At 36.8% G+C, this 26,951-nt stretch overlaps 1 long non-coding RNA gene across 1 annotated transcript; it reads right to left on the bottom strand.

Moving 5' to 3' along the window:
- Window positions 1–5,549: 5,549 nt before the first annotated feature.
- LOC129146490 (uncharacterized) lies at window positions 5,550–23,422 on the bottom strand. The gene is made up of 3 exons (XR_008553284.1): window positions 23,306–23,422; window positions 23,113–23,164; window positions 5,550–5,620 (listed from the first exon to the last, which is right to left on the bottom strand). It is a non-coding gene; the product is annotated as an uncharacterized LOC129146490 (long non-coding RNA).
- Between the last annotated feature and the right edge of the window lie 3,529 nt (window positions 23,423–26,951).

Here is a 26,951-nt window from a genome sequence, read left to right as displayed (position 1 = left end):
CACTTGTTCTATTAGCCTTGAGCATACTGATTTTCTTCCTTGAAACAAATTAATTGTTTTAATTTCTTAATAGTCCTATCTCAAGTTATTTTCCCCACAAAGTCTATTGTGCAACCAAGGAAGAGTAAATTGACTTCTGGGTCATTTGTCTCAGGAGTTTCGGTTCATGATGTAAGGTCACAGAAGCTGGCCCACACAAATACACAAAAAAGAATGGGCTCATAAAAATGTGGGCATGTTCTCGCTAGGCTCAGCTGCTACTCAGTACAAGGCACCCCGAGGTAGAGATGAGGTGGAACACCACACTGATTTTGAGTCTCTAGCAAAGTGATCCCTGGGAACTATCATTGGCATTATCCCACCTCCCCCATCCACCATCACACAAGCAAGGCCAGCTCCCATACGGCTTCACTGTGTTTGCATCTATGCTTAGTAACAGCAGCAGGGATTTGGAACAAGACACTCCAAATGACTTCCCTGACCCCTCTGATGCAACGTAGGAGGATGGATCTAACTGCCAAAAGCTGAGCCACATTTGGAAGTTAGAGACGCTGCAAACTATGAAGCCAGCCAAGCAGGGGCATGGTGAGATCTCCCAGACCACCCACTCTGGACAAATCTTTACTGATAGCAGGTGATCTGAAGAAGAAGATATCAACTATCTTTCGACTGGACATGAAAACTTGTCATTCTGTGTTTGGGCGAGGGAACTGAATCACATGCACTCTGGTTGCAAAGTAGATGTTAAATTTGGTTCCTGGCACAACTGAATTCCTAGTAAAACCATGATAAATATAGACCCACAAGAGTAAAATTTATTTAAATGATAATACTTAGAAAGTATTATCATTTTAATAACTTTTTAAATAACACTGGCCTCATTTTTAAGTGCCTTTTTGATATTAAAACTACTTTTTACCTTTTAATGGAGTAATAATGCACTATAACCTTATATAAGTTTCAGGTGTACAAAATTAAAAATCAATTTATGCAAATATTATACAAAGTTCACCACTAAAAGTCCAATTCTATCCTTCCACATACGTTTGACCCCTTTTTTGATTCTCGTAACTAAATCTGAAATCTCATTAGTCATCAAGGGCAGCTTGTAATGGCCCTGATTAGTAATTACGTACAGGAAGCACTTGTAAAGAAAGCTGTGTGCTGGAGAGAGAGGGCCTCAGTTCTTGCACCTGCCAGTGCAAGAATTGCATCTCTGCCCCTCTGACAACTGTCTGATTTCAGTGTAAAAGAGAGATAATAATGCCTACCTCGGCAAAATTTCTCTGAAGCATTAGCAATTATCTATGCAAAATATCCAGCACATAAGAAGCACATAGTAGAGAGCTACTCCCAATATTATAAAATAAAAAGTATTAGGTTATAAAACATTCAGTGTGACCTGAAAAAGGTATTACAGAAAGAAGGAAAGAGAAGGGAACACCTCAATTGTCTTACAGTTAATGCTGATATGCTTAAATCTTACATTTTGGTATCACTGAGAAAATAAAGCATTTTTCTTTTGATCTTATTATCACTTATTGACAAAGATTTAACAGGGATATTATATTTTGCTATGTTATGTTGTGTTACATAGCACAATAAAGTTCGATTTATGGAATTCCTACTCAAAGTTTACAGTATCATCCCTAAAACCATCATGGTAATTTACTGGATATTTACACAATTCTGTTGCCAGAGTGGTTTGCAGCAGAAGACCTGCAGTTGCTTTATATGAGAGTGGATGAGACTGCCTCCCAACCTGATAAATTCAGTCCTTCAGAATAATGCCACCAAACACATACGGAAAAGATGGGAAAAAGAGGTCTAATGCAACCAACCCATACCGGGTAGGTTCTTTACTGGTTCTAGCAGCCCTGTTGAAGTCTTCATGCTCTCCGCTGTTCATCATTGCCTTACTCTGTCACACTCTGCCACTCCCTGTCGCACTCCTCCACCTTCGGCACCACACCACCACACTGCACTCTGCTGCACCACCCTTACAAGCCCCGGCCTTGGCCCAGGTGAATCGCATCTACATATTTCCACATCCTACTCCAGGTGCCCACCACCAAGCATGCATTCAGGACTGCAAGGATCTATCATTATGCCTCATGGCGGGAGGTCAGAAAAGCCTGATACATTTTCACTTACCCTACAAGAGGTTTTATTAAAAGAAAGCAGTAAGGACCCCTCAATCTTAATTGTACATGAAGAGAGTCTGACAATGTTAGCGCACAGTATTATTTTCATCTACTTCCGATATCAGGCACCACCTGGACTCCATACCCCAAAACCTCCCAAACCAGTTTTTGCACCTTCACTTGACTCCCAAACCTGAACCTGCTCCAGACTGGGGAAGGGCCCTTTCTTGGCCTCCTAAGTCACTTCCTAAGTCACTCCTCTTCACAACCACCACTATTCCTCACACTCCTATCAAGAACCCTTGTAGGAAAAAAGTATCTTTCCCTGAGGACAATTCCCTATTTTCTGAATTACAACATCCTGAGTGAAAACGCCCCTCTCCAGCATTTTTACCCATCTACAAATCTTGTCCTTCTCAGTCAGGAAATGCAAGGGTAAGGTGAATTCTGTCCACACTTTTCTACCCTTTCATGACCAGTACTTTGTCACTGAACCCTAACCTCAGCACAGGGCCACATGCAGAGTAGGGGATTATTCAAGATTGTTGCCTGAACAGTCGAACGAATGAAACTCCCATGTTAGGCTCAAAGATTTCCAAAATTATCAAGGGTTAAGCTTTTCTGTTCAGGAGAGTATTATTTTGCTTAATCTTCCAGAATGACATCTAGAGATCTTTCAAACCGCTTCTGCCACCTGCTTCTATATTCGTTATCATCCATTTCTTTTCTGTCAGAAATCTTTGTGTTATATTTAACTGAAATCTTAAAAGAAATTTAACATCTCCTGATCAGCATCTTTTAATTAGCATATTGAGCTTCCCTGAATGCCAGAGTAAATTGCAGTATTCATCGAAGCTACTAATACTGACAAATTGGAAAACTCTCGAATATTAAAACAACTGGTGCAAATCAAAAATCAATTTCCAGAGAACCCTTACAAGATAGCAAAGCAAGAAATAATGACCAGGAAAATTTATTTCTCTTTGCTAGAGAGAAATGTCTGAATTTTTATGTGAAATTATTATCTTTTTAAACCCATGAGGTTTCAAGTATAAATCTACTAATTTGGTAAGGCATGTAATGACATGTGAAGTGCTTAGAACACTGCCTGACCTGTTATTATCGAAGATAAATGTTTTTAAATATTTCAGGAGATGTTGACCAAAAAAAATGCATTAACAGGATTAAGAGCTAGATCTATAAAAAGGTAAAATGAACTCAATTTGTTTTGCCTTAAAGGGTATGATTTAACCTCAGCTCCCTCTTTATGAAATAATGGAACCAGAAAAAAATGGATTTAAATTTTAAGGATTTGTGGAAAATAATATTAGCAATGTTAGTAAATACTAAAACCGTCTACCTAGCATGACTGAAAGGTTTGTTCTTGAACATGTTTAAAGGTCATAGTTGGGTAACCTGAAAGTCACTTCTCATAACCTTATTTATTGATGACACAGAATTACTTACTACAGGAACCCCTCCTAATTCTCCAAGCAATTCAAACGTTGTGATTGGTATATAAAAAAGCAAAAGACTGGATTCTTCTCCCTTGTCAAGAACATAAAAAATAATCAGATAATCTGAGCATGAAAAAATATGCACACCCAGAGGCAATAGAGTTTTGAAGGAATTCAGCAAAGGCCTAAGCGTGCTTACTTGTTCTTTTTGGCTTCTAGGAAGAATCATTTGTGCTGTGCCATTTCTGCATTCTGCTCATCTATCTCACCCTTGTAAGTAAGAAGACAGATCAAAGTATACAGAAGTTCTTTTCAGGTGAGAGAGAGAGAGCATGAGTCTGTGTGTTTCAAATGATGCCTGCCACAAGAATAAAGCATGCCCAAACACTGGCTATACATGGCCGTGCTTCTAAATCTGAGAATGATGACCTCCCCAGATTAAGACTAAGCCAGTAAGAAAGCCAAGAAGATGGATTCTGAGCAGCACTTGTTATTGGAGAATAGATTTCTTTCCAGACTTACGATCAAGACCAATCGATTGAGAGCATTTGGGACTCGTCGAGCTTGACTACATCTCTTTATTATGGTGGTACAAGGTTCTGCATGTTTCTTATGTGATTTGAGAATAGTGGTTCTCAAAGTGTTAACTGAGACTAGCAGTGTCTAAATCACCTGAGAATGTGCAAGAAATAAAAATTCTGGGCCCTTGATCTGCCAGACCAGAAACTCTGGGGGTGGAGACAAACATTCATTGTTTTAGCAAAGCTTCTAGGTGATTCTAAAGTCTGCAAATGATGAGAACCTCTGTTCTAAAGCCGCATTCAAGGGTTTCTGGAACCATGTCTGTACTCACCTTTAGGCAGAAAAATCAAGAGAGTAATTTATCCATTCTAGTCTATTATAACAGAACATTCAGTTCAGAGACTAGGTGTCATAGACAACCAAAAGATATGTGTGAAATGGCTGTTGAATGGTTGAACAAAATGAATACTTCTCTATCACTTACCATAACTAAGAAGATACAAAAAAGTCAAAAAGAATTGGGACATGATTTACAATTAATAGATGATGCTTATAATATGTTACAGCTAATATGTAACTGATATGTAACTAGGTGACACAGTTAGATAAATCCTGAAAGTAAATAAATGACCTATAAAAACAAACTGTTGGGGGAAAAGATAAGACGATATGCTCTGAATCTGAGATGTGTGCTCATAACAGCTTAGCAACTGATATAGAAATTCACTAAGTATAAAATAACTAACACTTTTTATGTTGTATTAATGCCATTGAGTGTGGTTGGTATTATTATCACTGCACAAGGGTACAGTTATCCTAGCCAATTGGATCTAGCAGTTAAAATTAGAAAGAAAAGGCAATATATATAGTAGAGCCAAAAATATCAGGCTCATTTAGAGAATTTTTCCTGAGATCTTCGTTAGATCAGCTAATAATATTTTAAAAGCTTATTTAGATACAGCAAAATGAGACATTAAACTTTATAGAATTCATAGATCTACTTATAAGCAAATTTATGCTTATGTGTCCTTATTGTTTAAAAAAAGTAGAAGAGAAAGGGAAAATAATCACATTAACAGTTAGGAAAAGAAATATAAGTAGTTTCAGGAAAAAATATAATAACAAAGTCAGAAATTTAAAAAGACAAAAATTGAGTTAATTGAGAATTTTAAGCATAGCTCTTTAAAAAGAGAAAGACAAAAACAGCAGAATTACAAATGAGGGTACACAAGACAGCTACAGAAACTGTTTGAAAATTTTTAAGTATACTACGGATAATTATAAGCAAATAAACAATCAACAAAATAGATAATTTTCTGGAAGAAATTACCAAAACTGACATTACAACAAAAAGAAAGCCTGACAAGAGCAATACTGAAGAAATTATTGATAGCGTTATTAAAGAGCATACCTCATAAAAGGCTTCAGTCCATTAACCAGGGAATTATTTCAGGCATTCAAGGAGCAAAGAATTCCCATGTTGAATATAAACAGTTACTGTATTAAGAAAAAGATAGGAGAGTGCTTACATCATTCAATAAAGTATATATCCCTGACACCAAAATCTAGCAAGTTTAAAAGAAAAATGAAAACCGCAGACCAATTTTGCTTGTGAATATAGGTGCAAAAATCATAAGTTCTATAAAATACTAGCAAAGAATTCAAGTTATATTTAAAACAATCCATGTTACAAGTAGATTTTATCCCAAGATTTTTAAGGTTAATATGAACAACTTATACCATTTTAGTAGACTAAATGGCAAAAACTAAATTGTACAATTGCTACTTAGAAGACACTTAATAATCATTCCTGCTAATGACATTTTTAAAAAGGAATAATGACTACTTCTCTGACATTAATAATAAAATATTTTCCAAATTAATCTCAACATTATATTTCATGGGGTTATATTACAGTATCTTTCTCAAATATGAGTTCTCATGTGAAGTTCTTTGAAGAAAAAGAGGCAGGAGGATTCCTTGTCCAAATAAGCACAGTAATGCTGAATGGAACCAAGTTTAAACATTTCTGACTGCAGGACTTCTTGAAAACATTAATATGGTAGTATGAATTGCAAATCTCAATTTACTGCTTTTTTTTTTCCCTCAAAGCACTAGCCCCCTCAGAATTTCTATCATTACTTAATTGCTTTATTAACTGTGGCTAGTAAAAGAATGATGCAGAAGCAGACATAATAGAGATGAATCTTAAAGGAATGTAGCAAATACAGATTATATATGTCACAGAATTATCTATAATTGTTATATATGTGCATATTCCCAGTAGCAATAAGGGACATACAACTTCTTGCATGTTCTAGATTAGAAAACTGAGCTACATGAAAAAATACAATAGTTTACAAAAATACAAAACATTTTCTTAATGAGTAGACATATATTCCCAGTTGAGAAGGTTGAAATTTACAATCAAAATCCCATTTGCATTAACAGTTTCTTAAATGGATGACTTTTTAAAGTTCACATGAAAAATTAAAAAATGAGACCAGATTCTTATACTTTTATAGTTTGATTTAATTTTTTAGTAAATTCTTTTGGAAAAGAACACAATAAAGTAAGTGGGGAATCTTTAAATTGATCAACCCTGAAATTCCACATTTGAAGAATAGCCAAAAATAAAAGTACATATACAAAATCTGGAAGTGTTATATATGCAAAGATATTCCTCATCTTATTATAGATAATGGCAAAAAAAAATTCTATGTGATAGTAGCTATTATTTCCAGACCAAATCTTCACAAGCAGATGGCATAATTTACTGATAAGAAAATTGAGGTTCAAAAAGGAGAAATAATTTACATCTGATCACAGATCAGAAAAATTAGTTCAGCCTGCAATTTCAAGCTCAAATTTTGGTCAGCGTTGCTACACTTTTCACTGTCTAATGCTGCCATGAAGTTGTAACAACAGAGGACTATTAAAATAAATATCTCACTCCTATTCCTCAAAGTATTGTGATCCTTCAAAATATGTGAAGATTTTGCAGTAAAACTAACAATGTTTATGATATTGTAACATGTAAAGGAGCTATAAGCTTATATGTACAATGTCACAACTAATAAGAAAACCCATATGCCTGGACAAAAAAGACTGAGAGGAAACTCCAAAATGCTGGTAGTTTTTATTGGGGTGATGACTTCATTGACGGTATTTTTTTTAATTTGTTGGTAATGTAGTTATGTTACTTTAATTATAAAAGATAAGCTTATAAATTGAAAAAGAAGTTAAACATTGTAACATACAGGAGTAAATTCCATAAAAGAAGAAAACACTGTCTAAAAGAGAGGAGCTTTGGAAATCATAATGTAGTATTGACAGATGTCAAACTACAGTGCTGTGTCCCTGAAAACTGCATATTGTATAAATAAATGTCACTTCAGTTAAAAAAATTTAATTCGAAGAGGAGCTGTGTCTGATATGGTTTCTTTCACAAAATCTTGCATGTATTTTGCACATATTATGAACCGAAGAAATCTGTTGTGACTAGATTGAATCATTTCCACATATTAGTTATTTTTTTTTGTTGTTGCTAGAAACTGAACACTGACCAAGCAGCACTGAACAAGAAACAAAAAACCTTATCTGATTGAAATTACAAGAGAGATAGGAAAAATATAGTATCCATTTTGAAATTTGGCTTCAGCATCTGTAGTGTATTGATTTTATAATGTCCAGAGCAACTAAATGCAACAAACACATAATGTGCCACACAGCAGACTGTCTGAAGTTACTTTGGTCATCACCTAAATTTTAGAGAAGAGGCCAGGGACATAGAGACACTATCAAAGAAAATTGATTTTTTACAGCTAATAACCTGTGCTTGGTGGCAGAACACAGTATCAAAATCACCATTCTGTGTTCGGATAATTTCACCAGCTTTCCCTGCTGTTCCTCTGACACTCCCACAGCTCTCCATCTGCTGCCAGCCACCTCCTGCTCCCAGATATTCTGATGACCACACAAGTAGGGTTCAAAACATGACCCAGTAATTTGTATTGTATCTTTGATCCTCAGTGCTTTTTCCACTGTGATACAGAGATTAAAGTCTCAGGAAGGGAACGGTGGTGACATATCTTTCAAGGAAATTGAATTTTTCCTACTAGAGGTGAGAACACTTAAGAGGACACTTTATCCCCAATACAACATTTCCTCTACTTTAGGAAAACAGTTTGGCCTGGAATGGAAGCCAGGTACTATGGCTTCAACTCCCAGATCTCCTCTCTAGCAAGGTTATTTATTACCATGTGAACCCTCCTCCCAGGGTTAGATGCAATAACCCCAGCACCATTAAACTCTAGAGAACAGACTTAACATCTGGATTAAACCTACATAAAATGTGGAGAAACACTTGAACCACAGGCAGCTGCTAGCAGTTCTCTCAAGTAGAAGCATCCCCAAGCACCCAGAGCAAAGAGAGGGCACTGGGAAGAGCCAAAGGAAATGGCCCATGAGCTCTTTATGTTTTCTCCTCTCTTTATTCATTCTTTCCCCCATTACCACTCACTGCACAGTGCTGGTCAGACTGAGATGAAGACAGTAATGAGGAAGATAGACAATCTCAGAGGTAGAGTGGTAAATATAAGTAGAGACCCATACATAGCAATTTACCTGAGTCCTCACTAAAAAAAAAGAGGTCAGGACATTCCCCATGTATATGGAAAAAAGGGGTAATATTCCAATAAGTTTTTCATTTTATCTTTGAAACCAAAATAATCCAGCCATCTCAATAACTAACCCATTAAGTGCCAAACATTGGACCAGGCAACTTTAGTGATATGGCTACTTTATGGTTTTCACATAAAGTTGATGTATTTACATACATACAAACACATATAAACACATACACAAAAATGGAATGGAGAAACAATTAGAAACAATGGAGTATGCTGAAGTCAAGAAGATTTTGAATATATATTTTTAAGGCTTAGGTTTATTGTGAGGAAATCCTCCCATGATTATCAACTGAAGTACTATATGACAAAGAGTAATAATCAAATTTCTTAGTGTAGAAAACTTCATACTTGTAATAATTACTTTTAATCATTACTTTAATCAAAATCATTACTTTTAAGCTTGATATTCAAATAATATTTGCAGATTTAAATCTGATCTTTCAGACAATCTGGATCTCTTGCAGGGGAAGATGGAATACCGGGTTTCCCTCTCCTTCAGTGTGAATGTGGATCCATTTTGTCTCCAAAGTCTGCCTGGACACTATTTAATTCTAGGGACAATTCACTGATGCCTGAAATCTATAGATCTGAAGAAAATTATGCATCCTTGCAAACATGCTCCTTTGAGACAACCCCACATGGAGACTGTCTCCCCTCTTCTTTCCTCCATGGATCTGTTTATTCAGGACATCCCTGATTCTTCCACCAGCTGAAAAATAAGCCTACTGTCTACCTCTGGAGAGGAAAGCACAGTGAAGAAGGAAGACAAGGGCCCAGTCAAGAAACAGAAGAGCAGAACTGCGTCCCCTCAGACCCATCTCTACATACTGAATGATAGACTTCAGCATCAAAATACTTCCGCCACCAGCATATGCAAGAATTTTTCAACATCCAGAACCTCAGCCACAAACAGGTTAGGATCTGGTTCCAGAACCAGAGAATAAAACATGAAAGGTGGCAGTATAATAGCTGTCAAAGAACAGCAACAGTGTGACTCAAAATCTCCTTACATGAATAGTATACCCCAGCTTCTATTCCTATCACCAGGGATTTCTGGGGAACACTCCTGAAAGCCTCCCAACATGGAGCAATCAGACCCAATATACTCCAAGTTGGAAGAAAGAAACCTGGAGCAGCCAGTACTAGAAGAGCCAGATCAGATGTGCTCAAGCTAGGAACAACCAGGCCTGGAACAATCAGTTCCACAACTCTGGAGAGGAACCCCGTCAGCCTCTGATCCAGTTCCAACAAAATTCTCCTGCCAGTGATTTGGAAACAACCTGGGGAACTTCTGGGGAAAGCTGTAATATAATTCAGAATACCTCCAAGTATCTTAGTACCCACCAAATCATGGGTTTATTCCCAAATTACTCAAGGAACATACAATCTGAAGATGGGTATATTCATCCTCCATTTGGGCAGTGGCTGTGTTACTTCTGGGATGTTTCTTTTAGAGTTCTGTATCTTTTCCTAGATAATCTACTTCTCAATGTGCCTATTAGGGAAGAGGGGTACTGGAGTCTAGTCAATTTCAATGGGCTTGACTGCTCTGGCCAACATGATAAAAGATGTCTCCACTATAGATAACTAGATATGATTCTTGTTTTGATATTTTGGGGATCTAGAATCTAACTTCAAAATAAGAAGTAAAAGCACATGCCTGTGTAATGAATGATTATTCTTTTCTGGGACTGAGAAGCTATACTTGTTAACAACCTCAATTATTAAGGTGAAGGGTTAACAAGTTTAAGTACAAATAAAGGAAATATACATTTTGCCTTAAAAAATAGTATTTGTGGGCCTCCCCAGTGGCGCAGCGGTTGAGCGTTGGGTTGCGAAGCTGCCCGCGGCCTCTGCGGTGCCGGTTCGATCCCCGGCTGCTTCCCGGCCACGGGAGGAGGGTCCCACATGGCGCGCAGACCTCTCCTGCCGCCCGCTGCTCCCCTCAGCAGTGTACTTCGTTCCTTCTGCCTGCTCTGCTCCCCGCTCTGGCTCTGGTGAATTCTCTCGCCCTCCCGCACTTCTGACTGTACCCAGTGCATGTATAAACAAAACAAACAAACGAACAAAAACAAAATAAATAAAACATGCCTCTATTAAAAAAAAAAATAGTATTTGTATCTTCCTCTGTCCTCTCCGTTCTTCTTCTAATCAATATATCTTGCCTCAGTTTACTCCCTCTGTCCTTAGACCAGACTCCCAGTCCCTCAGGCCAATATCACTCAAGTGTTGATTTCATTTAAGCAATTCATACCACACCTAACTTATAAGTGGCAAATAAACTTAGTTCTTCTGGGAGGTACTGACACCCTAAACTTCCAACTCAGTATTGACATCCACGGCAGTAGTCTTCAGAAGTAACCATCCTAGAGCATATGAAATTCAGCAAATTTCTGGCCCTTTAGCCATATTCTCTGAGCATCAACCTCTTCTAGCCCCATGTCCAGACTGGTGAACTTTATTTTTTTTTTCAGACTGGTGAACTTTGTAAGTGATGTTCCACCTCAGTTGGCCTCTGGAAAAAAATCTATACTCTGAAGATTAGTTCAGCGCAAATTCACATCAAAAGTCACAATTTTCCCACTGCCCTGGGTCCTCCCACTGTTTCTTTAATTTCTTCATTAATGTTAACTTTGTCTCTAAATTAATTTTAAAAGCCATATTGGCCACAAATAACTTCAAATTGAGATAGAGTGTAGAAACCTCAGAGATTCCCAACTTCCCAGGGGTGTTTTTCTTTTTTAAAACAAATGGCACTGGAAATTAAACTGACTTTTTTATTTAAAATCCCAGTGCAGCTCGAACTAAGGAAAAGAAACTATTAGTACTCAGGCAACCCAGAAGCCACATTTGCAATCAACAGAAAAAGCAAATTACTCTCGTTTGCCCTGTCAAGTCTACTTTAATAGGATTTTCCAATACATACGTTAGAGATCATGAAGAGCAAGGGAGGCATATGAAAGAGAGGGATGTGCTTCAGGGTCGGCGATCTGGGCAACTCTGCTCTAAATTAAGATTTTAAAAGGGCACCAGAAATGGGGCTAAACTCATTTATGATATAGACATAGATGTAGAGATAGCTGTAGATACAGTTATGTAGATAGAGCTGTGCCAATGACCTATATTCTGAATTTAAAATTGTAATTCAAGAACACTTCAAAATAGCTAAAAATAGATAGAAACTTCCACCCTGTTTGTGTAATAACAGTGAAGAGAGTGAAATGTATTATCTTTGGAGAACTAAGAAAGCATTGTCCCAGCAAAGAAGAATGGCCTCCCTGTACCTCTTGAGGGCTCATATGATTACATACATGGAGGCAAAGAGTAATGTATAATGCTCTCTTCCAACCCTTAAAATCAGAGCTGCTGAAACATTAGTTACAATAGCTAAGATACAGAAACATCCTAAATTCCCAAAAACAGATGAATGGATCAAGAAGATGTGGTATATATACACAATGGAATACTACTCGATGATCAAAAAAGACAAACTCATGCCATTTTGCGGCAACATGGATGGCACTGGAAGGGATTCTGCTAAGTGAAATAAGTCAGAAGGAAAAAGAAAAATGTCAAATGGTTTCACTTATAGGTGGAACAAAGGAAAATTGAACAAAGTGCAGCGGCTGAGAGCTGGGCTGTGAAGCTGCCCGCAGCCTCTGCAGCGCCGGTTCGATCCCCAGCAGCCGGTGAGGGTCCCACATGGCACAACAGACCTCTCCTGCCACCCACTGCTCCCCTCAGCAGGGTATTTCGTCAGTCTGCCTGTTCTATTACCTGCTCTGGCTCTGGTGAATTCTCTCCCCCTCCTGTGTTTCTGACTGTACCCAGTGCTTGTATAAATAAATAAATCTTTAAAAAAAAGAAAGAAAGAAAGAAAATTGAATAAAGGGTCAGAAAAAAGACAAAATTTGCAAGCTGACCATAGATTTGAGGCAAACAGCAAAGGAGGGGGAGGAAAAGGGTGAGAAGCGGGGAGGGAAGAACACAGGGGACTATAGTGATGGTGCTCTGGTGATGGAAGAACTACAGGGACTACACCTGAAGGGAGAACAATGATGTAAGAAAATAATTTTTTTAAATAAATAAATTTAAAAAATACATTCCACTGGGGGAAAATTAGAGCTACTGAATTATAAGATTGTGGGTAATTGATTCAACAGCAGAGAAATTTTATCTGGGGCAGCAATAGCAGCATGAGAGATAAATAAAGGTGCCCTTATTTTAATTAAAATCTTTGTTCAAAACTCTGCAATTACACTGATGACAGGATATAGTTTTCTTTCTTTTCTCAAAAAGGAAACCTGGCTATTACTTTTTTCCCCATTTGGGACAAAAAGGAAACTGATTCCACACACTTTCTATAAAGGGTTTCCCATATTTGTCTTCTCTTTCTCCATCAGCAGTGATAGAGGAAAAAGCATCTCCAAGCTTACATGAAAGGCTAAGCCAGGCAAAGAAGATGCTTTTAACTAAGACTCAAATTGGCTGGTCTCTCTGGTGGTGGAAGGGGCTAGGTCTCTCAGCACTATGAAGCTATCTACAGCCACAGTAGAATGATCCCATGCCAGCGAGCTGACCCACATGGCACAGCAGACCTCTCCTGCCTCGCCTGCTACTCCCCTCAGCAGTGTATTTCAGTCAATCCGACTGTTCTTCTCTCCACTCTGCCTCTGGTGGATCCTCTCAACACCAACCCCTTCCCGTACCTCTGGCCTACATCCTGTATGCATAAATTAATAAATTAATTTTAAAAAGAGTCAAAATGGCAACTTGAATTACCTTCAATGTTATAACTAGGATGACTAGACTACTTGTGGCTTAAATCAGAAATCTTGAATCAAAAAATCTTTAGTGGTGGCCACTAAATTGACTTAAGTTCTTGGAGCCATCTGGGGTAGATGGGTAGAAGGGGAGGCAAGGGAGAAAAAACAGGATTATTTTCCAAGCATCATTGTATGACAAGCACTCTGTTACATGTTTTATGTGCATTATATTATGACTACATATTTCTACAATGTAGTTCAAAGACAGACAGAAAGACCACTCAAATTTTTAAAAATCATCCGAAATGGAAGACTATGGTTACATTAAAATATAAGAAACAGTACTTAAGCATGGCATTTTTCAAACAATTGTTTAAGGTGATTATTGAATCTGATATGTGTCTGATTTAGTATTTGGAAGAACCTATGAATATTATTTTTGAAGAGAAATGTATTACTCCAGCCTGGATTACTGGAAAAGCATCAACGTTCTAGTTTGAACCTCCACAAAGGCTAAGTGAATTAAGATTATTGCTACCACATAAGCTGCACTTCACTTTAATTGGCCTGAAATTGTGTTTGGCAGAAAACCCACCTCTATGACTATTGCCACCTAAATTTTAAAACTGGTAAACAGCAACAAAAGCACTGATTCTCAAATGTTCGTATTTATAAACATCTCCTGGGCATGCATGTACATGTGTGCATCAAGTTCTAATAAGGAAGATCTGCAGTAGGGTGTAGGAAGATGCGTTTTGCCAACACTTAGGTGATTCTGATTTAGGTGACTAGAATCACACGGTAAAAACACTCGCTTAGTGCTTAATGGCTGATGTGATAGAATGACACGGACCATAATTACTTTTATAGCCTGAAAACTGTGTTTGAGGTATAGAGGCATCAACTATCAATCAACATTGATTGAATATATTAATTAATTGACCCAGTGAAATCAAGGCTGCGGCAAAAGTCTGTAGGATCAGCAACTATGATATAAGGAAGCCCAACCACAACAACCTCAAATTGGGCTACAGAACCTCCCTACTCATCCCCACTTCAACCTTTCTAACTTCTTCAAAAGAACAGCATCTATATAAACAGCTTTTATTAGAGCCTCCAGCTGTGACAAATTATTACCTAGCAACAAACTTGGAAGTCCCATGCTCTGCAGGGCTGGCGAGGAGTCAGTCGCTGCTACATCAAGAAGGTCATAAGCTTTGCGCTGCAGCAAGCCACATTGGTACTCACGGGCCATCAGTTCTTTCCTTGCCCCTCCTTTGTTTGGTTGAGACTACCAGTTCTACAATATTCTCCTTGTTCTTCCTGCTTTTCTAGCAGTTTGAAAATCTGTCTCTTAACCTGCTAATAGCTGTGGGCCAGAGAAAAATTTCCATGCTCTATATTTGACTTTCTATACTCCTAAAAGTCTATCAGTTCCACGTCTAAAGACAGGAATAGATATTTCAAGAAATACATACTTCCTGGCAAGAATATGTCTACTGCCATTCCGAGAGAGCCTCCTCCAGCCGGATTGACTCCTTTTCACAGCCCCAATCTCGCTTTTCACACACGTGTCCTCTATGCTCATGATTCAGTGAACACGCCCTTCACATTAGCTCTAATGGAAAGTAGGTCTGTGCCCCGAGGAGATAATGGGCCAGCCCACCTGAAGAAATAAGCCCTCTAAATGCCTAAGGCAAATTGGTACCTGCCCAAGAAACATCTCAGCAGGTAACACTGGGGCAGTCCCACCCAGTTAAATCAGACAGTTTCTGCATTTCTACCCACATTTCTTTTGCCATTCTTAAACTTCAGAGAGGTGAAATACACTCCAGCTAAGCTTATCTGGAAAGTCTTGACTTTCATCTTCATGGAAAGAAAAGGATTTTGAAAAGAAAATTTAAATGAAACTTCAAACCTCATTAATCATCCCTCCAGGGGTAGGCTACTGGCAAAGAATAACAAGGCTACCCTGCCTAATGGGAAATGTAAGCTGACACTCAACTTGAAATCTTAGCGCAAACCAGGTCTAAGCTGTTCCTGCTTTGGGGAGGTGAAGAAGCCCACAGCCTGAGATTGGGTTCCTCTGTTATACTCAGTAGGCACCTTTACCAGGCTTGAGGAAAAATGGTTTTTATCACTCTGCCTATTCTCCCTCCAATATTTATTTGTATTTTTATCAAGCATTTCCATTTTATGCAAGCAAAATGAATTCATGAGAAAATAAAATCTTTCTTCACTTTACTTTCTGCAACACATGAATTTCTGTGACCTCTGACCTTCCAGTATATTGTAGTATCATACAGGAAGGCCAAAGAGTCAAGACAGCTAAGTCTTAACTGAAAGGCAAAAAAAAAAAAAAAAAAAAAGAGAGAGAGAGAGAGCCCTCCTTGCTCTTCCGTGCACGACATATGTCAAGCAAGGAAGGATAATGCTTATATTAACTACTTGCATGGTATTTCTTAATTTTTCCCGAGAAAATCCATATTATCTTTCTCAAACAAGAATCACCCTTTCTACCCTGAAGTATTTTTCAGGTATTAAAATGCAATTGTTGTTATTTCTATAGGAAATGTCAGACTGAATAGAGACAACTCTAGTGTACTTTCTGGTAATGCCTCTCTCGTTTAAAATAGATTAAACAGGGCCCCCCTGGTGGCACAAGGGGTTAAGACACAACCTATGAAGCAATCCACAGCCATTGCAGCATGAGTTCAATCCCCTGGCCAGCCAGGGAGCAACCCACATGGCGCAGCAGACCTCTCCTGTCTCGTCCGCTGCTCCCCTCAGTAGTGTGTTTCAGTCGATCTGCCTGTTCTATTCCCCACTCTGTCTCTGGTGAATCCTCTCACCATCTACACCTCTGGCCTGTACCCCAGTTCTTGTATACATAAATAAATCATTTTTAAAAATAGATTAAACAGTCTTCATGGGCTCAGTGAAGCAAACCACAGCGATACTTTCCTTTTGTCCCACAATTACCAACAATGAGTTTCTACAACCACAATTTTCTAGCTCCTGTTTTCACTGTCAAGTCCAATAGTCTGTCTTTTCCCAGCCCAACTTCCCAGATGCACCCCAAGTTAATAATACCATCAAAATCCACATTGACTTTTCAAACACTTACTCTCTAACAATAAATGTTACTGCTAGATTTTTAAAGCCATGGGAGATAAATTTGGTACTAATAAAATAAATAAAATAATAAATATTACTATTTATGGAACCCTTTGAGTATATAAGCTATGCTCCAGACACTTGTAACTACCTAGTAAAGTAGCTATCTGGCAGAGTAGATATTGTACCATTTCATAAACAATAAAATTTCAGAGGTTCAATGACTTGCTTCACATTGCCAGAAAAACTAGAGATTCAAATTAAGTTCTGTTTGGTAATAAGGATCACATTTTTAGATATTACACACTCATCTCATGAGTGGGAAGTCTCCTTTTCTCATTTCTGACAAATTCTTTCCTAGATTTGACATTACAAGCGAGGAACAAATCATTTGTAGAATGATATCTAAAAAGTTACTTCTTTTGTTTTTTTAACCATGGCCATGATTACCACTGCTATTGTTCCTGTTGTTAATACACTTATTCAAGGTATGTGTTCATTCATTTACTCCAGGAGTACATATTATGTCATTAATATTTCTGTTAATTTCATGCCTCATGAGCAATAATATACATTGTCGCTATTTTAGCACAATCAAATTTGTCTATGCAAACAGTGAACACCAGCTTTAAAATTTTTTAAGAATAATGACTTTGATATAATTTCTTACTAGTGCTCCATTGACAAGAAATTGGTCAGTCTTCACAGAAAGTCTACATTATAGATGCTTAGTACTTAATTTTGATGTCTTTGTCATATGCATTTTGTCATTGTTGTATAATTTTAAAGTTGATTCCCACCTGAAATCTAGTATCTAGATGGTGCTTTGTTCATAGTATAAGTTCAACAAATGTTTGGTTGATTTGACTTGAACCATTTTGTAGATACATTCATTCTCTAAAATACATAGTAGAGTAAAATAATCTACCTGATGACCTGTTAATCTGCCAAGCTATCAATTAAGGGCACAACCATCCATAACAGCAACCATTAAAGACTACTAAGTCATTTATCTTGAAGTCTGTAAAACAGATTTCTGTTGGCAGATTAAACAACTCAAAGCATCTACTATATGACTGAATAGGTCAATAATCCAATCAATAAATGCCCCCTAAGTACTTAAACTCTTTAAAATGATAGACCGTTAAGGCTAAGACAGCTTCACTTATGAATATAAAAATCACTTTCAAAATAGTCACCAGATATGAATTTCTATGATATATCAGTCAAAATATACTGAGAAAGAATGCATTCATTTATTCACTCCAAGAGTATATATGAAGCTCCTCCCTTAGCAATGTGATGCAAATTATGAAAGATATAAAAGAATGTTGTCCTTCACCTTTACAGACACATCACCCAAAGCAGTGATAGTGAAGGCAAAGATAAACAGCTGGGACTACATCAAATTAAAGACCTTCTGCACAGCAAAAGAGACAATAACAAAAACAAAGAGAAACCCCACCTACTGGGAGAACATTTTTGCACACAACACTAATGATAAAGGACTGATCACAAAAATCTGCAAAGAGCTGATGAGACTCAACAACAACAAAGAAAATAATCCTGTCAAAAAATGGGAAGAGGATCTAAAATGAAACTTCTCTGAAGAGGAAATGCAAATGGCCAATAGGCATATGAAAAAATGTTCAACATCACTTGTAATCAGGGAAATGCAAATCAAAACTACGATGGGATACCATCTTACACCAGTGAGAATGGCACATATTAAAAAAATAGTAACAACAAATGTTGGCGAGGATGTGGAGAAAAAGGAACTCTCCTGCACTGTTGGTGGGAGTGCAAACTGGTCCAACCACTATGGAGCGCTGTGTGGAGATTTCTGGACCTACTAAACATAGAGCTTCCATATGATCCAGAAATTCCACTCCTAGGTATTTACCCAAAGGACACAGAAACATCAATTCCAAAGAGCACCTGCACCCCTATGTTTATAGCAGCACTGTTTATAATAGCTAAGCTTTGGAAACAACCCAAATGCCCAAAAATAGATGACTGGATCAAGAAGATGTGGTACATATACACCATGGAATATTACTCAGCATTCAAAAAAGATAAACACATGCCATTTGCAGCAACATGGATGGCGCTGGAAGGGATCATGCTCAGCGAAATCAGCCAGAAAGAAAAAGAAAAATACAGGATGGTCTCACTCATAGCAGGAATCTAGAAAACTTAAATAAGGGACCAGGAAAATGAATAACTATAAGAAAGTGAAAATCAAAATCAACAAAAAACTATGAACCAGAGACACTCTATAGGGGGTGAGGGGCAGGGAGGGGGGGATTGGGGTCAAAATAAGGGGGTTGCAATTGTATGGGGAATATAAAAATAAAATTTATTTAAAAAAAAAAAAAGAATTAAGGAGGCGCCTCCCCGGTGGCGCAGCGGTTGAGCGCTGGGTTGCAAAGCTGCCCGCAGCCTCTGCAGCGCCAGTTCGATCCCCGGCTGCTCCCTGGCCACTGGAGGAGGGTCCCACATGGCACGCAGACCTCTCCTGCCGCCCACTGCTCCCCTCAGCAGTATATTTCAGTCAGTCTGCCTGTTCTGTTCCTCACTCTGTCTCTGGTGAATCCTCTCAGCCCCTGCACTTCTGGCCTTTGCCCCAGCTCTGTATGCACAAATAAATATATCTTTTAAAAAAAAGAAAAAAAATAATGTTGTCCTTAAAGAGCTTACAATCTAGTTTAATTCTCACCTAAAAAGATCATATTTTAACAATTATAAATCCATATTGTAAATGGACAGCATTGTTGGAAAATGAACCTGTTATATATACCACAGGAGGTTAATGTACCATCTAAGATAAGCTTGGCTTGCTGAGAAAGAACCATGAAGACTTTAGAGAACAAAAGATATACACATCTAAAATAAGAGGGTCACAGAGAGAACTGTAGCAGATGCAGGATATCTCCTCACAGTTTTCTAATGCCTTTCTTAGTCCAAAAAAAAAAAAAAATGGTGCATAACGATGAGTGATAGCACACAAGTAAGGTAAGGGTTCAATCCAAGAAACTTAATTTCACATGTATCATGATCTTTTTATACTTGAAGGTAATATATCCTTCTGCAGAAATAAATTGTCTATGTATGCATTTCCATTTAATAGAAAATTTACAGACATCAAAACTTTCCTACTTCTATGTCAGTCTCAGTGTTCATAAAAATAACCTCGCAGCTGGGGTGTTAATGATCAATGCATCCATTCCCCTGACTCTGCCTCCAGCCTTTTTGTTATCTATGAAAGCCTACATCCCCACATTGAGTTAGTTAATAGAAAGCATCATTTAAAATAAATGTAATAAATTAAGAAAAAAATATAGATTTTAAAAAGACCTCGTGGATAAATGAGTAAAATAGTGACTATAGGACAAAAGAATTTGTATTGTGAAATGTGTTGTATTGCAAATCACAAAGTTATGGAAAGATAAGCTATACACTTAAAAATTTGGAACAAGCATAAAGGAAATTCAGGTAAAGAGTCTACCCTGGACGTCCATTTCCAGTATGGCATATAAATATACTGAAAATTTATTTTTTGTATGAAACTCCTATAAATTCTGGACAAAATACAATAAATGCCTTTTTAAATGTATAGCTGAAAATCAAAAGCTATAAAGGAAATTCCTAGATACTGAAAAAAAGAAAACTGAAAGACAGTATAGCAGCTTCATTTGAGATATGGCTTCCCTTGGGCATTTGCTCTTAACCATAACCTAATTTTAGGTTTAGACTTCTGTTAACAATAACCTCTACAGAACTAGGACTAAGGAACAGATTTTTAAATGGGAACTAAGACTCCTGCATAAAGCCTGCATCTTTGAAGAGTTACACTCTTGGTGAAAGAGTAAGCATGATCTGGAAGATAAACCTAAAGAAATTGCAAAAGCAATCAAAACAGTATAGTATTAGAACAAAAACAGAAACACAGGGCAATGGAATAGATAGAGAGGCCAGAAATAAATCTACAGAAGTAAGGGCAGTTAATCTTTGACAAAGGAGCCACAACCATAAAATGAAGAAAAGAAAGCCTCTTCAACAAATGGAGTTGGGAAATATGGGCAAACATATAAAAAGAGAAAAAAAAAAAAAAAACCCTAGGTCCGTATTTAAATCCACACAGAAAAAGTAATTCAAAATGAATTAAAGACTTGGATATAAGACCTGAAACCATAAAATACATTTTTTAAAAAAAGTAGGCAGTACACAGAGGTGTATTTGGGGACAAAACCCTAACAGCAAGGGAGTAAAAGCAAAAACAAACAAACCGAATTATAACAAACTAAAAAGCTCTTGTACCTCAAAGGAAACCACCACAAAAACAAAAAGGCAACCTACAAACTGGGAGAAGATATTTTCATGTGATCATCTGACAAGGGATTAATTCCCAAAATATATGAAGAACTCATACATCTGAACAACAAAAATCAAAAAATCCAATCAAAAAAATGCTCAAAAGACATAAATAGACAGTCCAAAGAAGTCATTCAGATGTCCTAAAAGCACATAAAAAAGTGTTCAACATCACTTATTTCAAGGGCAATGCTAGTGAAAATCACAGTAAGACCTCACATTACCCCTGTGAGAATGGCCTATAGTAAAAAAAAGACTGTAAACAATAAATGTGGGTGAGGATGTGAAGAAAAAGGAACACTTAAATAATTCCACTGTTGATGGAAATTTAATTTGGTACGGCCCGTATGGTAAATGACATGGGAATACCTTAAAAAAGTAAAAATGGATTACCATCTAATTCAGCAATACCACTACTAGGTATTTACCAAAAGGATCTGAAGACACTAATACAAGAAGATTTATGTATTCCATGTTCATAGCAGCGTTATTCACAATAGCTAATTTGAGGAACCAACCTAAGTGCCCAACAATAGACGAATGGATAAAGAAGTTGTGGTCGGCCTTCCCTGGTGATGCAGCAGTTGAGCGCTGGGCTGCGAAGCTGCCCACAGCCTCTGCAGTGCCGGTTCGATCCCCGGCCACTGATGAGGGTCCCACATGGCACGCAGACCTCTCCAGCCGTGCCCGCTGCTCCCCTCAGCAGTGTATTTCATCAGTCTGCCTGTTCTGTTCCTGGCTCTGGCTCTGGTGAATTCTCTCACCCTCCCGCGCTTCTGACTGTACCCAGTGCTTGTATAAATAAATAAATCTTTAAAAAAAAAAGGAAGAAGAAGTGTGGCATATATACACTACTACACAATAATATTCAGCTATTAAAAAAAGATGAAAAAGGTTACTTTTGGGACAAAATTGATGGATCTTGAGGTGATAATGCTAAGTGAAGTAAGTCAGAAAGTGAAAGAGAATTGCCAGATGATTCATTTGTGGAAAATAAATAACAACAAAAAAATCAAACTGGCAAAAGACATAAAAAATAATTCCTTAGCTCTAGAAAATACACTGATTACCAGATAGAATGGTGGGTTATGAATGGAAAAGAGGAAGGGGAAGGAAGGAGACAGGTGGAAATTAAGTGATGCATGAGTGCTTATGGAGATGGGATTCTTTTTGGAAGTGTGAAGTTGTAGTCCCAAAATAATATAGTTATCTAAACAATGGATGAATTAATAAAATTTGAGGAAAAAAGCAGAAATCTCTCTAAATGTAACCAAAGAGTTGGAAATTATTAAAGAAATTAAAAAACATGGAATATAGAATGCGAGGAATATAGAATGTCAATGAGATTTCTAGAAGATAATAATAAGAACAGAAAAGAGGAAATATCTGTAGAAATTTTGACTGAGAATTCTCCAAAATAGCTTTGTAGGTAAATAAATCCTAAGATTTACTGGCAACAATAGAAAACAGAAAGTAGAGATTACTATGGACTGAAAGTTTTGTGTCATATACTCCCACAAAAAAAATTCAGATGTTGGGCCACCCTGGTGGTGCAAGGGTTGAGACGCAACCTATGAAGCTGTCCGCAGCCACTGCAGCATGAGTTTGATTCCTGGCCACCAGGGAGAAACCCACATGGCGCAGCAGACCTCTCCTGTCTCGCCCGCTGCTCTCCTCAGCAGTGTACTTTGGTCAATCTGCCTGTTCTGTTCACCACTCTGTCTCTGGTGAATCCTCTCACCCCCCATGCCTCTGGCCTGTACCCCAGCTCTTGTATAAATAAATAAATAAATAGATAGATAGATAGATAGATAGATAGATAGATAGATAAATAAATAAATATTCATATGTTGAAATCCTACCCCAAAATGTGATGGTATTTGGACATGGGACATTTGTAGGGTGATTGGGTCATGAGGTTGGAGCCCTAGTTAATAGGATTAAGTGCCCTTATAAAAGAGACTGCAAAGACCTTTCTTACCCCTTTCATCATGGAACATACAATAAGATGGCAGTCTAAAGTCTGAAAGAGATCTCTTACCTTAACTCAGCTGTGCTGGGATGCTGATCTCATGCAGGCTTCTGCTCCAGAACTGTAAGAAATCATTTTCTATTGTTTATAAACCATCCAGTCTATGGTATTCTCTTATAGCAAATCAAACAAACTAAGACAGTGAGGTAATAGCTTCAAACATCCAGAGAAAATAACTGTCTGCCCAGAACTGTGTACATACCTAAAAAAAACAAGAGCAGGGCCTCCCCGGTGGCGCAGCGGTTGAGCGCTGGGTTGCGAAGCTACCCGCGGCCTCTGCGGCGCCGGTTCGATCCCCGGCTGCTTCCTGGCCACCGGAGGAGGGTCCCACATGGCGCGCAGACCTCTCCTGCCGCCCGCTGCTCCCCTCAGCAGTGTACTTCGGTCCTTCTGCCTGCTCTGCTCCCCTCTCTGGCTCTGGTGAGTTCTCTCGCCCTCCCGCGCTTCTGACTGTACCCAGTGCTTGTATAAACAAAACAAACAAACAAATAAAATAAATAAATAAAGCATGCCTCTATTAAAAAAAAAAAAAATAAATTATAAAAAAATAAAAATAAAAAAAAAAAAAAAAACAAGAGCAAATTAAAGACAATTGACCAGCAATGATGTATCATTAAAAGAATTTATAAGAGCTACAATTCAGGAAGCAGAAATACGATCTCAGAGTAAAAGTCTGAAATGCAGGGGTTGTGAATAAAGAATCTGAAAAATATGTGAGTAGACTTAGATTATATAGAACAATTTTTCTGGGGGATATAGAAAACAGGTGAGAAGTAACATATAAGGTAATAATAATGGAAGGTGAGGTATAATCATGTTTAAAGAATTCTGAAGCTATTTCATTGTTGATGAAGAAAGTAGGGACATTAAATTTAAACACTGGTATATTAAGTTTATGAATAGTCACATAAATAAAAGACATAGTGTAAATAATTTTCAAAGTAGGTGGTGGTAGGGAATGAAACAAACAAAACTCAATGGATTCAATGGTAGATAGGAAAAGAAAAAATATGAAAAAACTGAAATGAGACAAATCAGAAAATAAGTAATATTTAATGTAAGTGTTCTGAACCGTTCAACTAAAAATAGGCAGAAAATGTTAGATTGGGTTAAAAAAATACAATTTGGGGCATTATATAAAAAAGGCATAAAACATAAGAAGTCAGAAATGTTTAAAATGAAAAACTAGAAAAAATATATATTATTCAAATATTAGAAAAAAGCTAGATTAAAATCATAAAATGTTATTTCATTAAAAAAGCATTTAACGGTAAATGAAAATTACTACATAGTAATAAAAGTTTTTGATTCACTATGAAGATTAATCAATTCTAAACTTGTAAGCACCTAATATCAATAGGAATGTGGCAAAAAAACTGACAAAACTGCAAGGGGAAATTGACATATCTACTACAATAGTGGAAATTTTAATATACCTCTCTAAGGAACTGACTGACAAAGCAAACATAAAATGAATAAGGAAATGTATGATTGGAGAAAATGATCAAGAAGTTTGGCTTAGTTGACAAATAAAAAAGTCTGCATATAGTAATTTAAGACTAAAGATACTTTATGATAATTAGCAACATAATAGGTCAAAAAAAATCTCATCAAATATAAAAGAATCATTATGATAAAGTCTGTGTTCCCTGGTCACAGTGCAACTAAATTAAAATCAATAACAAAGCCAACTATAGAGACAAAAATCAAATCAGTTGTTTCTGAAGGTTGAGGGATAAAATAGGAGATTGATCACAAAGGGGCATGAGGGAATTCTGAGGGTGATGAAAATAATCTTATTTAATAATGGATTCATAGCTGTATGTATTTATCAAAACTCATCGAAACTACACACCTAAAATGTATAAATTCTTTTGTATGTAAATTATGCTTCAATAAAACTGACTTTTAGAAAATCAGTAACAAAGCTTTAAACATAACTTTAAAAAAATCCCATAATTTAACCTCCATGTTAAATAATTACAAAAATCAGATGTTTAAAGGTGAATGATTATGAAAATGCACCATATTAAAATTGATGATGAATATAGAATTAATGTAGGTATGCTAAGCTTTATATATGTCAACAGAATACATCCAGAGGATGCAGTTGAAAGAAAATAATAAAGCAACGCAGAAGGAAATGAAATAAAAAAAGAAAAATATAACAGAGAATATCAACAGTGAGAAAATATGGTCCTATGAAAAACTAATAATTACAATAAACAAGCCTCTGTTACTTTTTAGCATGAAAAAAAATTAGAGAAAACACAAATTGATATTATCAGTAATTAAAATTGAAATATAACTTTATTCAGAAGAGACATGAAACTATCAATACATTTAAAAGTCTATACAAAGTAATATCTAGAAAATGACAGCTATTGATAAAACATTCCTAGAAAACTATAGCTCACCAAAAATTTCCCACAATTAAACAGAAAAATTAAATATAGTTATAAATTATTAAGGAAATTAAATAAGTAACTTAAAGATCCACCCACAAATAACAAAGAAACCCAAAAGTTATTTGTATGAAACATTTCAACCAAATTCTAAAAAACTGGGTAATTCGATTGTATGCAAACTTTCACAATTCCGAAAAACAGAAACTCACTAGCTGATTTTGTGGGTTAGTACATCCTTGATTACTAAAGCCCTGTAACAATTCAAGAGTCCTGGGTCTGGTTTAGAGCTTCAGCACATTTCTTTTGAAATTCCTAAAACTGTATTCACAAAATGAGTCCATTTCAAACTAATTAGCATATCCATCACCTCACAGTTACCTACATGTTTGTGTGTGTGTGTGTGTGTGTGTGTGTGTGTGTGTTGAGGATACTTGAAATCTTAGCAAATTTCAAAATGCAGTTCATTATGATCATAATAAACATACTGTATATTAGGTCTCAGGACTTAATTTATAACTGAAAGTTTGAATCCCTTTGACCAACATCTCCCCATTTCCTCCACCAACAGTCACTGGTAACAACTTTTCTACTGTGTTACTACATGTTTGACTTTTCTAGATCTCATATGTAAGTGAGAACATGAAATATTTGTATTTCGATGGCTGGGTTATTTAACTTTGCATAATATCCTCCAAGTTTATTCATGTTGCCATCCTCAAATATCAATAGCAGGATTTTCATCAAGCCATTTGGGGATTTTTCTTTCATGTATGAAAATCTTAAATTATTATATTAACCTCTTATTGGACACATAGTTTGTATATATTTTCTTCAATTTTATAGGTTAACTTTTCATTTTGTTGTTTCTTTTCAGTGCAGAAACTTTGTAGTTTGGTATAATCCCATTTGTTTATTTTAGCTTTTGTTGCCTGAGCTTTTGGTGTAATATCCAAAAAATTACTGGCAAGACCAATGTTAAGGAGATTTTCTCTTATGTATTCTTAAGAGGATTAATACATTTATCTCTGAATTTGTGTTTAGTAAATGTCTGGTAAAACACTGGAGCATGCACTGGGGCTTTGACACTCATCTCCCACCACACATGGCCTCCTCACCTTCCCAAGAAGGATTCTCAGCGACCTGTTCCCTATGCCCTGCAAAGTTTACTCTATTTTGTGTCTTATTTTCTCTAGCCTGGCACTTCCATGAGTGCAGGGATCACATCTGACCTGCTCACTATTATATCACCAGGCCTTGCAAAATGACTAGGGTAAAGAACGAATTTAAGAATTGTTGGTTAAGTAAATTTAAAAACCCAAAATACCTGAAACCCCACGTGGTAGAAAAAATATACCCAGAACAAAGAGAATTTAGGCTGACTTTGAAGACTGTCAATAACTTAAATAATTTGTGAGATAGTGAGAGAATATTTCTGGTGAT

The sequence above is a fragment of the Talpa occidentalis genome, unplaced genomic scaffold (genome assembly GCF_014898055.3).
Source record: "Talpa occidentalis isolate TD23 unplaced genomic scaffold, MPIMG_talOcc4v2.1 talOcc4.2, whole genome shotgun sequence".
In the NCBI taxonomy this organism is placed as follows: Eukaryota; Metazoa; Chordata; class Mammalia; order Eulipotyphla; family Talpidae; genus Talpa; species Talpa occidentalis.
Note: the sequence above shows the minus strand (reverse complement) of the source record. Positions and strands in the feature narration are given on the sequence as shown.